Genomic DNA, 14,843 nt, shown 5'->3' with positions numbered 1-14,843 from the left:
TAGTTGGTTAGCTCAGTTGGCTGGCCAGCTGGTTTACAATGCAAAACTATACTAGCAGCACACGTTCAATTCCTGACACAGGCTGAAGTTACCATGAAGGTCCTGCCTTCTCAATCTCACCTCTTGCCTGAAGTATGGTGATGCTCCAAATACATTCACCACCAGTCAATTCTTTCTCTTGAAGGAGAGAGCAGTCTTTTGGGACTTTGGCAATTTTACCCATAATATCATGAGGGGTATAGAAAGGAAGAAACTTTTCCCTTCAATGACCAGGGGCAAAGATTTAAGGTAATGGACAGAAGGTTTAGAGGAGATGTGTGCAAAGCAGCTTTCACTTTTTTTAAAAGACTTCTTTTAAGTCATATTCTAGAGATAACTTAAGGTTTTGTATAAAAAAGGTGACATCTCAGCTCAGACAATACATAAAAGCTGTGAGGTTAGAGTCTGTCTGTATCTCAATCTTGAGTCAGACACATTCTATTTCCAAAGTCATAACATCAACTATAACACTGTAAAACCCTGTCATGGCAACCACTGCAAGACATGTCATATTATCAACATGGACACCACTATTACATGGGGACACCACCCACCATGTACGAGGCAGCTACTCATTTGGCTCAGCCAAAGTTGTCTATCTCATTTGCTGCAGGCAAGGATGCCCCAAGGCATGGTACATTGGCGAGACCAAGCAGACGCTATGACAATGGATGTGCAACACTGTGCAACAATTGCCAGACAGTGATGTTCCCTCCCAATTGGGGAACACTTTAGTGGGCAGGGAAACCTGGCCTCGGATCTTCGGGTGACCATCCTGCAAGGTGGACCTTGGGATACACAACTACGCAGAGAGGCCAAGCAGAGGCTGATAGCCAAGTTTGGTACCCATGAGAATCGTCTCAACCGGGACCTTGGGTTCATGTCACACTACAGGTGACCCCACTACACTATACACTCTCTCATACACACAGACCCATACACGCACACATACACACAAATTCTTACATGCTCACATACACTCCATCATACACACGCACTCTCTCATACACTTACACATACACCCCCTACACTCACATCCAAGCATACAACCTCTCAAAGGCTTATACTCTGTCACACTCACACACACTCTATCAAGCATGCCCACAAACAAACACACACTCTCTCATGCGCACTCACATTCACATGCACACAGTCACATGCACATAGTTACACACTCTCTCTCTCTCTCTCTCTCATGAGCGCACACACTTTCTATTTTGCGCAAAAAGCATACAATCTACAGGCAGTCAATCCATATAACATTTTATAAATACCCACTTTGGAAATAGAAGCAGTCTGACTCAAGATTGTGATACAGGCACTTTCCTAGCCTCACACCTTTAATGCATTGTCTAAGCTGAGATGTCACCTTTTTTTTACAAAACCTTTAGTTATCTCGAGAATGTGACTTAAAAGAAGTTCTGGAATTTACATATTAATGAACTGAAACCTGCAACCCATGCTAAAAGATGAAATACTTAACAGCAATCTAGGTTTGCACAATATGTCATTTCAGTTGCATGACACTGTAATCGTTTGCTATGAATTCTGTGTCTTATGATCCTGTTCCACAGACACCTGATGAAGGAGCAGCGCTTCAAAAGCTAGTGCTTCCAAATAAACCTGTTGGACTATAACCTGGTGTTGTGTGATTTTTAACGAACATGACAGAGTTCAAAGTTCAAAGAATTATTTATGTGCTTAAAGGTTAATTCATGAACAAGTGTTTTCAATTCCAATCTGTTTCATGTAGTAGATTAACTGATTTGGGGCTTGTCAGAACCTCTTCTGTTTACACCCTAAAAAGAAGCCTCGTGTACGACACCTCTTTAAACAATAGCCTGATTCATAAACTTCTAAAGTCAATTTCCTTTAGAACACCCTGAAATAAAAGAAACCTTTCAAAAGGCTATCTAAATTCAGGTGAATGATGTCTGACTTTATCAGTGTTTTCAATGAAAACGGACCATAACATTACCAATCAAGTGAGGAGCGAACAAAACCAATGTCCCTGATCATTTACAAAGAAATGATTCACCAGATCGAGCAGAAGTGTCATTTTTCCTCATATTCTGACAAGTGAAAATCTCTGAGGAATGTTGTAGTGTATTGAGTATCATAGAAAGTGAGGACTGCAGATGCTGGAGATCGGAGTTGAGAGTGTGGTGCTGGAAAAGCACGGCAGGTCAGGCAGCATCCGAGGGGCAGAAGAATCGATGTTTCGGGCATAAGCTCTTCATCAGGAGTATTTTGTCAAGGATGTTACCACATTACCAGGCATAAAACCAGAACAAGCATTTCTTATTGTCTCTTTTCTTGATCCAGAAGCTCAGAGGATCGTGCAACTTTGAAACTCTCTGCCTCAGAAGGTAGTGGAGGTGGGGGTAGGGGTCATTGAATATCTTTAAGATGGAGGTAGATGTATTCCTGTAAGACATTGCAGTCCAAGGTCATCTGGAGTTGATAGGCCATGTCAAAACATAACCACAATCTCATCGAATGTCCGAGCAGGTCCTCACGGCTGTAAGACCATAAGACATAGGAGTGAAAGTAAGGCCATTCGGCCCATCGAGTCTACTTCGCCATTTAATCATGGCTGATGGGCATTTCAACTCCACTTACCCGCATTCTCCCCGTAGCCCTTAATTCCTGAGACATCAAGAAGTTATCAATCTCTGCCTTGAAGACATTTAGCGTCCCGGCCTCCATTGCACTCCGCGGCAATGAATTCCACAGGCCCACAACTGTGTGGCTGAAGAAATGTCTCCGCATTTCTGTTCTGAATTGACCCCCTCTAATTTTAAGGCTGTGCCCACGGGTCCTAGTCTCCCGGCCTAACGGAAACAATTTCTTAGCTTACTCCGCCTCCTAATGTGTATGTCTGTACATTAAATGTTGGGGTGGACACTCCAGGGCAGTCCTGTGGGAGGGCTGCCCTTCAGATAAGGAGCTAACGTAAGGTCCTGACTGTCCTGTCAGGTGGATGCAGATGCCCCTCAGACATTATTTCAAACAAGAGAAGGAGAGTATATTTATCATCCAATGACATCACAAAAATCAGATGATGTACTGGTCATTATCACATTACAGTTTGTGTAAATTCCTGAGTACAATTTGGTTGCAGTGGCTGTATTTCAAAATGTACTTCAATTGCTATATTGTTATTCAGGACAGCCTGATGTTGTGAAAGGTGCTATATAAATGCAAGTCTTTTTTTATTGCTATTAGTGAGATCTTGTGCAGTGTTTGTCTGTGAGGGGAATTTTAACTGATCTGAACGTGTGGTGCATGGAAACAGTGTGATGTGGTGTCCCTTGCAGGTTCGGTCTGGAAGTCAATCAGATTGATGTGAGTTGGCGCAGGAATTGGGTGAGATTTCACATTAGAGTTTAAATGGTAAAGTGCAATTCAAAGTTTACTCTGTAGTTGCCCCCGTTGTCTTGGGTGAGATTTCCATCTAATTATTTCAATTGTGGAGGGGACAACTGATGGATGACCACAGGACAAGGTAACAAAATAAATAATTAAACTTTAATTCCATTTATAGTTTAAACCTGTTTCAGTGTGCTGTGATATTGAGGAAATGCAATCTGGAACAATCCAGCCCTTCGATATCCTGGTAAATAATTAGTGTGAAAACTTTTAAGTCCATTGATTGTTTAAAGCCTTTCAGACATTCACCTCTCACTCCTCCAACCCCCCACCTCTCACTTCCATACCCCTCACTGCCTCATTTCCCACTGCTCCTTGCCCCACCTCATTCCCACCCCTTATTGCCCCACACGTCACCACCCCCTCACCACCTTCCCGTCTTTTACCTCCCACTCTTCCTCCCACATCCCTCAGCTAATTGGACTGAAATTAACGCCCTCATCCTTATTTTAAATTCCTCCATTTCACATAACCCTTGGCTCCATAACCTGCCTCCATTGTCCCCTAGAACCATGAGTAATCAATTGATCTTTAGTATTGTCCTGCTGTTCCTAACCCAATCGCTTTCCATTTGGGAGACAGCTGGGAATACAGAATTGAATGTTTCCTCCTCACACATTAATGCTGTCAGAACTAATGGGATGGACAGGATTGGGGAAGCAACAAAAATAAATCGTCTGGAGGAGGCATCCTTGAAACGCATGACCTAATGTGTGGACTTAGTAATGAAGGACTGAATATAGTGCCTGTCCAGATTGTATTCTGCACCTGTCCGCTGCATTGTCTCTACAATATATTGCTAAAATATTTCTCCAATTAAACCTTATCATATTTTTGGTAAGTAGTGAGCTAGTAACCCAGTCAGCCAGTCTGTAGATCGCAGAGTAAATGCACACTGAGAAAGGTGGAATGAGAGAAAGCTTTGATCAAACAGAATTCAGTGGTGCATGTCTCACCTCCTGACCCCCACCATGCCTGTCCACCATCTACAAGGTACAGGAGTATGATGGAATACTCCCCATTTGCCTGGTTGAGTGCAGTTCCAACAATGTGCAAGAAGCTCAACACCATGTATTCAAAGCAGCCCACTTCATTAGCATTCCATCCACAACCATCCAGTAAACATTCACTCTCTGTCACTGATACACAGTGGCTGCAGTGTTTATCATCTATAAAATGTGCTGTGGAAACTCACCAAGACTCCTTTGACAGAACCTTCTGAATCCATGACCCTTATCATCTAGTAAGGCAAGGTCAGCAGATACATGGGAAGCTGATCAACTACAAATTTTCCTTCTCGCCACCACCATGCTGACTTGGAAATGTATCATCATTCTTTCACTGTCGCTGTGTCAGACTCCCTTCCTAACAGCATTGTGGGTGTACCAACAGCACCTTCTCAAGGACAATTTTTTAAAAATAAATATTTTTATTGAAGACATTTTTAAATCTTTTACAAAACATCTATATACAAAAAGATAAGAATAAAACCAAAAACAGAAAAGTAGAGACAATACAACAAAGTCATAACGCGATACTATTAGTAATGAACAACCTACTATTCTACCAGAACAAACATATCTACTTAAACTACAAACAAATTAAATAAATATTAACTTAAACTAAATTCAAGTAACTTAAATAATATCTCACTACTTTATTTCACTCATCACACCTCCACTGAGGCTCCGATCCCTGGGAGCACCATCTACAGTCCCCGTATTCTTTTTCTCCCAGTCTTCTCCTCCCGGAGCTCTACAGGCACCCATACTGATTCCCACGGCTGATATTGCTGATAAGTCTGTGTCAATATAATTTAAAAAGGACCACCACGCCTTGTAAAACTGCTCCGTTTTGTGGTGCACCATAGTTGTGAGGTAGTCTTGGGGGAGATGCTCCATCACCAGTCTACACCACCCCATAAGACCTGGTGGCTTTTCCGACGCCCAATCCACTAGAATGTTCTTCCTCGCACAGTGGGTAAGAATGTTAAACAATCTCTTCCTGTGTTCCCTCAGAGAGGGCAAATTTGGCAACCCCAGAAGAAGAAATATCGGATCCACATTAACTTCAATCCCCAGGATGTCCTTTAGCTCCTTTACTATAGCACTCCAGTGTTTCTGGATCTTACAACAGGACCAGTAACAGTGTGTAAGAGTGCCTATACTTATGTTACATTGGGGACACCCTGATGGTACTCCTCTCTTGAACTTAGCTAGCCTCTCTGGTGCCATATGAGCCCTGTGTAAGATCTTCAATTGCATGGCCTGCGCTCTATTACATACTGAAATTTTCCTCACATTTCCCCACATATCTTCCCAAACCTCCGATGAAATATCCTCTCCTAGCTCTCAATTCCACATCCTATGGAGTCCTTCCATGTCCCCCAGGGCGTGATCTTTCTGTAAACGATATAAAGTACTGAGTGAGAGAGCACCTGTACACCGGAGTACTCTTTTCTCCACATCCGGCTTGTAACACTGAGCCAGGAGCGTGGTCTTCCTCTATATATAGTCCCTTATCTGAAAGTACTGGAAAAGGTCCCTATTGGACAATCCATATTTCAGGCCTACCCCTCGAAGTCCCAGACAGAAGATTCCCTTATTCTCCCATGCCTTAAAGCTGGAGTCCATTGTCGCAGGTTTAAATCCTTGGGCTCCCACCAACGGGGTAAACGGCGAAGTCTTAGACCAATTGCCCTCGACTTGCTTCGTTATCCTCCAGGCTTTCACCATATTTAAAATGATTGGATTCTTACACTGCTTGGTCATGGATTTCATCTTATCCATTAATAATAAATGAACCAGAAGGCATCTCAACTGCAAGGCTTCAATGTTAAGCCAAATCGATTCCGGAATCCCCAGTACCCAGTCACCAACGTATGCTAACAGATAGTAAGAGTGCTTATACTAATGTTACATTGGGGACCTGATATTTGATATTTCTTCAAGTCTGGAAGATCCACCCTTCCTCACACTGCGAAAGCTGCAACTTAGTGTATTTAATTAGAGGATGCTTGTGGCACCAAATAAAGGACCCTAGCCTCCATAATACTCATCTAGGTAACAACAACGTGAGCATTCTCATGGGGTACAACACGCAAGGAAGAACATTCACTTTAATCAGGGTTATTCGGCCCAACCATAATAATGGTCATCCCTCCCACCACTGCAAATCCTATTTTATCCTCTCCAATAGTTGTACATAGTTAGCTTTATACAGCTGGTGGAAGGAAGGGGTAATAAAAATTCCCAATTACAAACAAACTTTTTGGCGACCATCTAAACAGGAACTGCATTCCATCCTCCAGGTTCGGCATTCCACTAATCTCCCTACCGGCATGGCTTCCGATTTGTAAAGTTGATCCTGTAACCCGAGAAAACGCCAAATAAATTAGTTGTTTGAATCAGTTGAGGAACAGACTTCTCTGGATTGGCCAAAAACAAGAGGACGTCATCAGCATATAGGATGGTCTTATGCTCCCCCATTCCCACCCTTGGCGTCACTATATCAGGATCCCTCCTGATAGCCTCGGCTAAAGGCTCAAATGCCAACGTGAATAACATCGGTGAGAGAGGACACCCCTGTCGAATACCACTCCCAATGTTAAAGTTATCTGACTTAGCACCGTTTGTAATGACTGCCGCCTTAGTATTGACACCCATCTGGCAAAGGATCCCCCCATACCAAAACATTCTAGGACCCCAAACAGACACAGCCTTTTCTGAGTCCGGGGAGACCACCAAACCTGGGATCAATCTTTGCTGGCATACCTGCACTATATTCAGTACCCTCCTGATATTGTTGGAGGAGTTACGGCCCTTAACAAAACGTGTCTGGTTTTCTTTTATAATACGGGGCAGGACCTTTTCAATCCCAGAGCCAGAGTCTTGGATAGAATTTTGAAATCTACGTTCAACAGCGAAATTGGTCTACATGAAGTACATTCTTCAGGGTCCTTCCTTTCTTTAAAATGAGGGAGATATTAGCCTCCCTAAGAGTAGGCGGCAGACAATCCTGTGTATAAGAATATTTGTACATCCCCAGAAGTGGCTCCACTAACATGTTTATGAATTCCTTATAGAATTCAGTTGGGAATCCATCTGGCCCCATTGTTTTCCACCCTGGAGATGCCTTATTACTTCCTGCACTTCCTGTACCGTTAAAGACGCATTCAAAAGGGAAGCCTGTTCCGTATGTATATTGGGAAGGTCCCGATTTTCAAAAAGCACTGTATTCCCATTGTACTTGTGTTCACCCCCTCCAACCCGATATAGCTCTGCAAAGTATTCCCTAAACCTAACATTGATCTTTTTCAATTTGCGGGTAATCGTACCAGCCTTCTCCCTAACAGACGTAATAGATTGGGAAGCTTTTTTTCTTCCTAGCCAAATATGCCAGATATCTACCAGGCTTATCTCCGAATTCAAACAGTCTTTTTTTGGCAAAGGAGACCTCTTTTTTTAGCCACTTGTGTGTGCATTGAGCTGAGAGCAGCCCAATGGGCCTTGACCTGCTGCACCTTGACCAATGAAGGCCTATTATAATATGCTTCCTCAGCTACCTTCAGCCAGGCCTCCAATATCTGTTGCTGCTCCTCTTTCTAGTCGCAGAATACGAAATGATCAGACCTCATAAATATGCCTTAGTGGCCTCCCAAAGTATTGCTGGATTACTGGCCGTACCTGAGTTGATATCCCAGAAAGCCCTGAACTCTCTTCTGATATATTCAACAAATTTGCTAATCCTTAACAGGAATGGGTCCATGTGCCAGTGACGTGCATCCATTCCACTACCCTTGATTTTAACATTTAAATACGCTGGTGCATGATCCGAAACACCTATATTCCCAATTTTGCACGCCAATGTCTATTAGTTGGCAGAAAAAAAACATGTCAATTCGCGTATGGCACTAGCATGGGTTGGAGTAGAACATGAAGTCTCTTCCATTAGGGTGAAGACACCTCCAGACATCCACTAGTCCCAACTCATCACACATGCTCACCAACTACTTAGACTGCGCAGGTGTACCTGCCAGGCCTTTTGGCCACCCTGTCAATCTCTGGATCTATTAGGCGATTAAAATTCCCTCCTATAATCATACGGCAAACCCCAAGATTCATTAATTTAGCCACTGCATCAATTAGAAATTTAAGAGGGTGCGCCGGGGGACATTATACATTCAAGACTCCATACTCATCCCCATGCATTAGGGCTTTAAGAATGATAAACCTTTATCTGCTCCATTACCTGGAAAGGGAGGTTCCTTCTTACCAGAATAGCCACTCGTCTACTCTTAGAGCTGAAGGAGGTGAAAAATACCCTGTCATAACCCCCCCCGCTGCAGTTTCAGATGTTCTTTATCAGTTAGATGTTCTCCTGCAGCAGGGCAATGACCACCCTTTCCTTCCTAAGGCTTGACAGCACCTTCTTTCTTTTAATAGGAGAATGGCTCCCTTTTATATTCCAGGTGCACCACCTGAACAAATCACTAGCTGTGGTTATCCAGGGCAGCCCGTGGTTTCCCAAGAGGAGAAAGCTTATCTGAGGTATGATCAGCTACAAAGACATTAACTCTATAAAGTCTAAAAACTACTCCTATAAAAACTACTACAACTAAAAAACTAATCACTCCATTTAACTGAAGCAAACACCCAAATAACCCCCAATTCTCTAGAGATCTTCCCCCTTACCCATAGGGGACACCCCTCCCAATCCTTACTACCATCTTAACCCCCTCTAGCTGAGGTCATGTCCTAGCCTCAGGCAATTCACAAATGAGGAAAACTTATTTACATTTTGAGTTAACAACGGATGCCCATCACCCCTTCCCACTAATCTTAACCACAGTTAGAGCCACCCCCAATACAAAATCAAAAGGACAGCAGTAAAAAAAGGGCCCTAGATAATATGCAATCCACCGATATATAAAGTAATTCTAGTTTTACAACAAGGCTGTACGTATAAAGCCAATAGCCACAGAAACGAAAGGGGGAGAGAGATGTGAAAAAAGGGGCAATTTAAAAAAAACCATACCATTGTCGGCAACGATGCCCCCTCCCCTTCCACCCCGACTCAAGTTCTTCAATTCAAAGAATTCACAAAGTCGTTCACCTTTTCTGCAGAGTCAAATTTATGGGCGAAATGCAACATGGCTGGGTACCTCAAGGAAAATTGAATGTTCAGGTCCCTTAATTCTTTCTTGACTTCATCAAATGTCCTTTCTCTTTTTTATTAGGGATCCTGGAAAGTCCTGAAAAAACATTATCTTTGAGCCTTTGCACATTAAAGCCTGTGAATTCCTTCCCAGTCTTCTTGCTGTTTCAACTATGAACTGTTTTTCTCTATAATACAGGAGCTGCACGAGGACCGCGCAGGGGCATAGGTCCAGCCTGGGCCTGCGCATTGCGATCCGGTGGGCCTGCTCCATGTTCACCAGGCCCGATTCCAACTCCAACTCCTGGAACTTCGGGATCTATCTGTAGAAAGCCGATGAGGTCCTCGCATTCCGGAAGACCCATGCGCCGTAAGTTTTTTTCTTCTATGTTTGCTCTCTCGGTCGTTGACTTGATCCTGATGGGACCGAACCTGGTCTTCCAGCGTTCAGGTCCTTCCTCCCGAGATCTCTGCTAAAGTCTCTGATGCCGCAGTCCTCTCCTCCACTGCCTCCAGTCTTCATTCCAGCAGCTGGATTTCCTGCTCATGCTTTTTTAGCATTGCAGACAGTAGCTCAACAGCTGCTTGAATCCACTCTCGGAGTTTGGCAAACTCCAAGAGTAAGTGCTGCTGTTCTGCTGGATCCAAATGGACAGTCCCGGGAGACTGAGCAGTAGGGGAATGCCTGTCTGCTGTGCTACTTTATGCCCTTTTCCTTTACTGGACTTCATCCTGGCCTTAAAGCTGTACCAGATGAGTTCAGCAGCTCCAAATAGTCAGTAATTTTAAATTAATACTTTTTTCTCCTGGGGGTAGTTGGTGAGGGATTGGTAAAGGTTCACCTTCCCCGGGGGGTAGGGCATAGAGCCCAGCACAGCAGACCACTCAGTCTGCCACCATCTTGGATCTCTCCTCAAGGACAATTAAAGAGAAATGTTGCGTTTATCTTCAGACTCCAAACCAGCCAGGCTTCTCCCTTTGAGACACTTACATGACATTAAGACATGTGACATTCATTATAAAGGTATTTGCTTAACATACAGTCACTTTTTCTCAGTGTTATGGAGTCAGTGTAGTGTCTTCAGTCAATCAACAATGTGTGGGTAATGTACAGTAACATCAGTAAGCACAGAACAGGAACTATGCATGATATTGTAGCTGTGCAAATAGTTAGCATTGTCAATAAACTTCAAGATATCTGGCTCACTAAAAACTGACTCATTGTTTTATATTTTACATGGGCTGACATAGACAAAGCACACCAAGCACTCCCCACACATTTAAAGAACAAATGAGACAAGAACTGCTTCGGGCTTTCGCGGGGCAACATTTCGAATCCTGCCTCCAGTTTCTTCTCGTCAAGGAATAAGGAAGACATTTCGTGAACTGGAGGCAGGGCAGTGGAGTCAAAAGGCTGATCCCACATGTCCTCAGAAACCAGGGTTAAAAGAACATTTTTCTTCAGACAAAGAGGAACAGAGATATTAAACTTGAAAATCAAAGTAACTAAAATTACAGTAAAGTGAGATGAACATTTCTTTGGATGGATGAAGCAGCAGGGGTTAAATGGGATTCTTTTGCCATAATTATCATCTGATTTTGTGAGATGACCCAGTCTAGGCAATATTCAGTCTCAAAACTAAGTCCAAAATATAACAGTTTAAACTTTCAGTCAGTCTGAAGCAAAGTGGATTTAATGTGGATTGACCTTTTGTGCATATTTAAATCAGAATTGTTCGCTGCAGGAAATACTGGTTCATTCAATGTTGCCATGGTTACAACAGCAGGGATTGCTTGATTGAATAATTTAAATTGGACAGTAGGAGCATTTGTTAGTGTGAACTAATGTGATGACAGGGAGCACTATTGTATCAGCATTGTTTTTGTGTCAATCTTTCTTTAAGATTCCTGAGGATCCAATATCCAATGCGAAGGAAACAAGGCAGGTTTATTCAGTTTTAAATAAAGCCTTAATGCAGTGACAATCCACATTTCTGGTCACTACAGTCTGATAACTAATACATTGGTGAGAGACTGGCAACCAACTGGTTGTCTATGGATACTCATGTTTCAACACCGACATTTACTGAATTAAGGGAATATCTTGAAATGGCTGTGCTATGTTGTTAACTGTTTTCGGTGCGTTGCTCAGGGACAGTACAGCAGCTCTATCATTCAAGTTTATTTTATTAAGCAGAAGCGGGAAATAAATCAGCAAGGCCTACTGCATAACTCACTTTCCCTGGAAGAAAAGCTTGCATTTTTATAGCACCTTTTACAATCTCAGAACATCACAGACTGCTTTCCCAGCCTCTGTAGCAGTGTTTGAGGTGTGGGCACTGTTGCAATGTAGCAAATGTGGCAGCCAATTTTCACACAGCATGTTCGCACAAACAGCAATTAATCAAAGACTGGTGACACTTATTGCGATATTGATACAGGGATAAATATATCCATCAAGAAGGAAGGGTGAGTGTCGCAATGGTAATGTCCCTACCACTGGGTCCAGAAGATCTGCTGGGTTCAGGTTCCACTGAGGACATGATGACTGTGAAAGATGCGCAATAATGTGGTCAAATTTGGTAGTCAACTGATAAATCCTTGTGACACGCTTCTAACAGATAATAGGAGTGGGACAGTCTCCTGGTCAGCCGGAAGCGTGTCGTAGCTTGCAGGACACCAGTATTCCCATGTTAAAAGACTCCACCCAACATTCTTAATTGCCATCAGCGCACCAGCCAACCTTGTTCTGAGGAACTCACACATATGCGCACATACAAACGTGCACACACATGCGCATGCACACACATACACACACATACATGCACATGCATACACACACACGGGCATGCACACACACAATTTCCTGCCTACATCAGAATAATGCCACACATTATTTGAAGTTAGCTGAGAAGGTATATGGAGTCTCTGCTAACATCTCATCTGAACAGCCGCACCTTCAGCAGAATTCTCTCAGTAGAACTGGAGTTCCAGCCGCAATGATGTGCTGAAGAATCTCATGCCGGTGAGAGCTTTTATCCTGACTGAAAGCAGCACTTGCAGAATTGTCTGTGAGCTTGGTGTCTTCACTGAACCTTCAGTAAAGCTAGGCAGGGAGGGAGGGGCAGTGGGGGTTTGGGGAGAGGAAGAGAGAGGCTCAGGTTGGAGATAGTGGTGAAATGGTCGCTAAAAGGCTGATGGCTGTACAGACTCTGGCATAGCAACTGCACCATGTGACCCGCGTCCTTGTTCATTTTACTTTGACTGTCTCGCGAATGAAGAATGGTTTTCTGTAAACTGAAGTTTGTGGGTGGTAATTTGCATGCAGGGAGCACCTTGAGTAGGCAGTAATAAAAGAAAAGTACTGATTGCAACTTCACTGAGAAGCATTTCAATACTTTCGAAGAAGTTGAACACATCAGCAAAAAGAAATGGGTAAGATTGCTGTATCCAACACATTAGGCAGAAGTGGGTACTGCAGATGCTGGAGATTAGAGTCAAGACTAGAGTGGTGCTGGAAAAGCACAGCAGGTCAGGCAGCATCTGAGGAGCAGGAAAATCGATGTTTCGGGTAAAAGCCCTTCATCAGGAATTTCGGGCAAAATCAGTTTTTGCCCAAAACGTTGATTTTCCTGCTCCTCGGATGCTGCCTGACCTGCTGTGCTTTTCCAGCACCACTCTAATCTTGACTATATCCAACACATTTACTTTTCTTCAATGTCTTCACTGTACGTTACAAATGATATATTGTACTCAATCAAATGGAATCTGACAACATAAGCAGGTAGTTTGATTCAGCAGGTTGGAATTAGCTCTTTGAAAGGGCTAACTAATTAATCTCACGAGTTTTGCTTTCTCTCTGCATTTTGAGTGTATTTTCGTTTCCCTTTCCAAAATAATTATTGAATTTGCTTCCATGACCCTTTCAGGTAACACATTCCAGTTCATAACAACTCATGGGTTTAGCACTTAGAAGCAATGCTTTTCTTTCATGAGCCAGTCACACTTGAAAGGCTTGGAAAAAGGACTTTGGTTCTGCATTACTGTGACCCCCTCCGGGCTCGCCCTCAGACTTGCAGCTGTATGTTTTGCAACAAGTTGGACTGGAGTCCCCAGCTTGAAAAGCACAAGTCGCAACACACAGCTTAAGAAACAAAAATTGTAAAATGAGAAATGGATGTGGTGGTAATTAAATGTCTATTCTGTGTTTCTGCAGATTCAGACTGATCTGGTGAGGGTCCCAGCCTAGCCTTTTTGGTTTGTTGGTAATCTTGATTGTCAGCATTTGCAGTTTTTCTTTTGAACTTGTTTATCAGTGATGTCCAAGCATCTCTGCTGAGAAAGTCTTGATCCCATTTCAGACAGCATCCCCACCGTGTGCTAACTCTGAGGATAGAAGAACAGTATAACAAATCTCACTCTCCTACTGTCTATCCATAGGCCTGGAAATTTTTCCTTTCCAAATCTTCACCCAATTCTCCTCCGAAGGTGATGATTGAACCTGCTTCCTCCACCCTCTCAGACAGAGCTTTTGACATTTCTCTCTGGCTAGTTTTGAATCAAGCCTGAATCTACTTGAGGAGTAGCTTTATTCCAATTCTCCCAAAGTATGACCTTATTTAAAAAGAACTTCCAGTCAGAATTTTCTGCTAACCGCCTGAAATATGATTGCCCTTAATTGACACACATCATATCAATGCTGTTTCCCAGAGAAGCAGTTTGATTCTCCTTACCTTGGTGTGATTCCAGCTAACTTTCAGCGTACAGTTGACTGCAAGTTTTTTGCTGTCCGACAGAAATGCTTTTATCCTGTCTTGAGTTGCCAATTGAAAGCTATTATTGAAATCACTGCAGTCCCTATGCGGACAGTTTTGACCAATCGGTGCCTGAGGCTTGCCACATCCCTCAGACTGGCTACATCAGTTGCAACTTAATGAAGGTTAAATGATGCAGCAAAATCTTTTAAAGTACCCATCATCTCACTGGAACCTAAGCAGAACCTCACAGTGCCATAAAACTGACAATTTGGATTGTCTCTGATGAATAGAAACAGAGGAGCTCATATTGATGCTAACCATGACTTATCTTCCATTATTATTGATTCGGAGATGCCGGTGTTGGACTGGGATGTAGAAAGTTAAAAATCACACAACACCAGGTTATAGTCCAACAGGTTTAATTGGAAGCACACTAGCTTTCGGAGCGACGCTCCTTTA

General features: G+C 43.0%; 1 protein-coding gene across 2 annotated transcripts in view; it reads right to left on the bottom strand.

The window, feature by feature from the left end:
* The window catches only part of s100b (S100 calcium binding protein, beta (neural)), a 36,129-nt gene extending 21,637 nt beyond the window's left edge, over positions 1-14,492 (bottom strand). Inside the window, exon 1 of one of the 2 annotated variants that reach the window (XM_087988596.1) lies at positions 14,361-14,492. The gene's annotated coding sequence lies outside the window, so the exon portion shown is untranslated. The remainder of the gene's footprint in view (positions 1-14,360) is intronic. The other variant, XM_087988595.1, reaches the window with a different exon arrangement.
* Positions 14,493-14,843: the final 351 nt, after the last annotated feature.

The sequence above is a fragment of the Chiloscyllium plagiosum genome, unplaced genomic scaffold (genome assembly GCF_037043375.1).
Source record: "Chiloscyllium plagiosum isolate Xiang-an unplaced genomic scaffold, Cpla_swu_hap1 HiC_scaffold_7, whole genome shotgun sequence".
NCBI classification, from domain to species: domain Eukaryota; kingdom Metazoa; phylum Chordata; class Chondrichthyes; order Orectolobiformes; family Hemiscylliidae; genus Chiloscyllium; species Chiloscyllium plagiosum.
The sequence above is the reverse complement of the archived record's forward strand: the minus strand, read 5'-3'. Positions and strand labels throughout refer to the sequence as shown.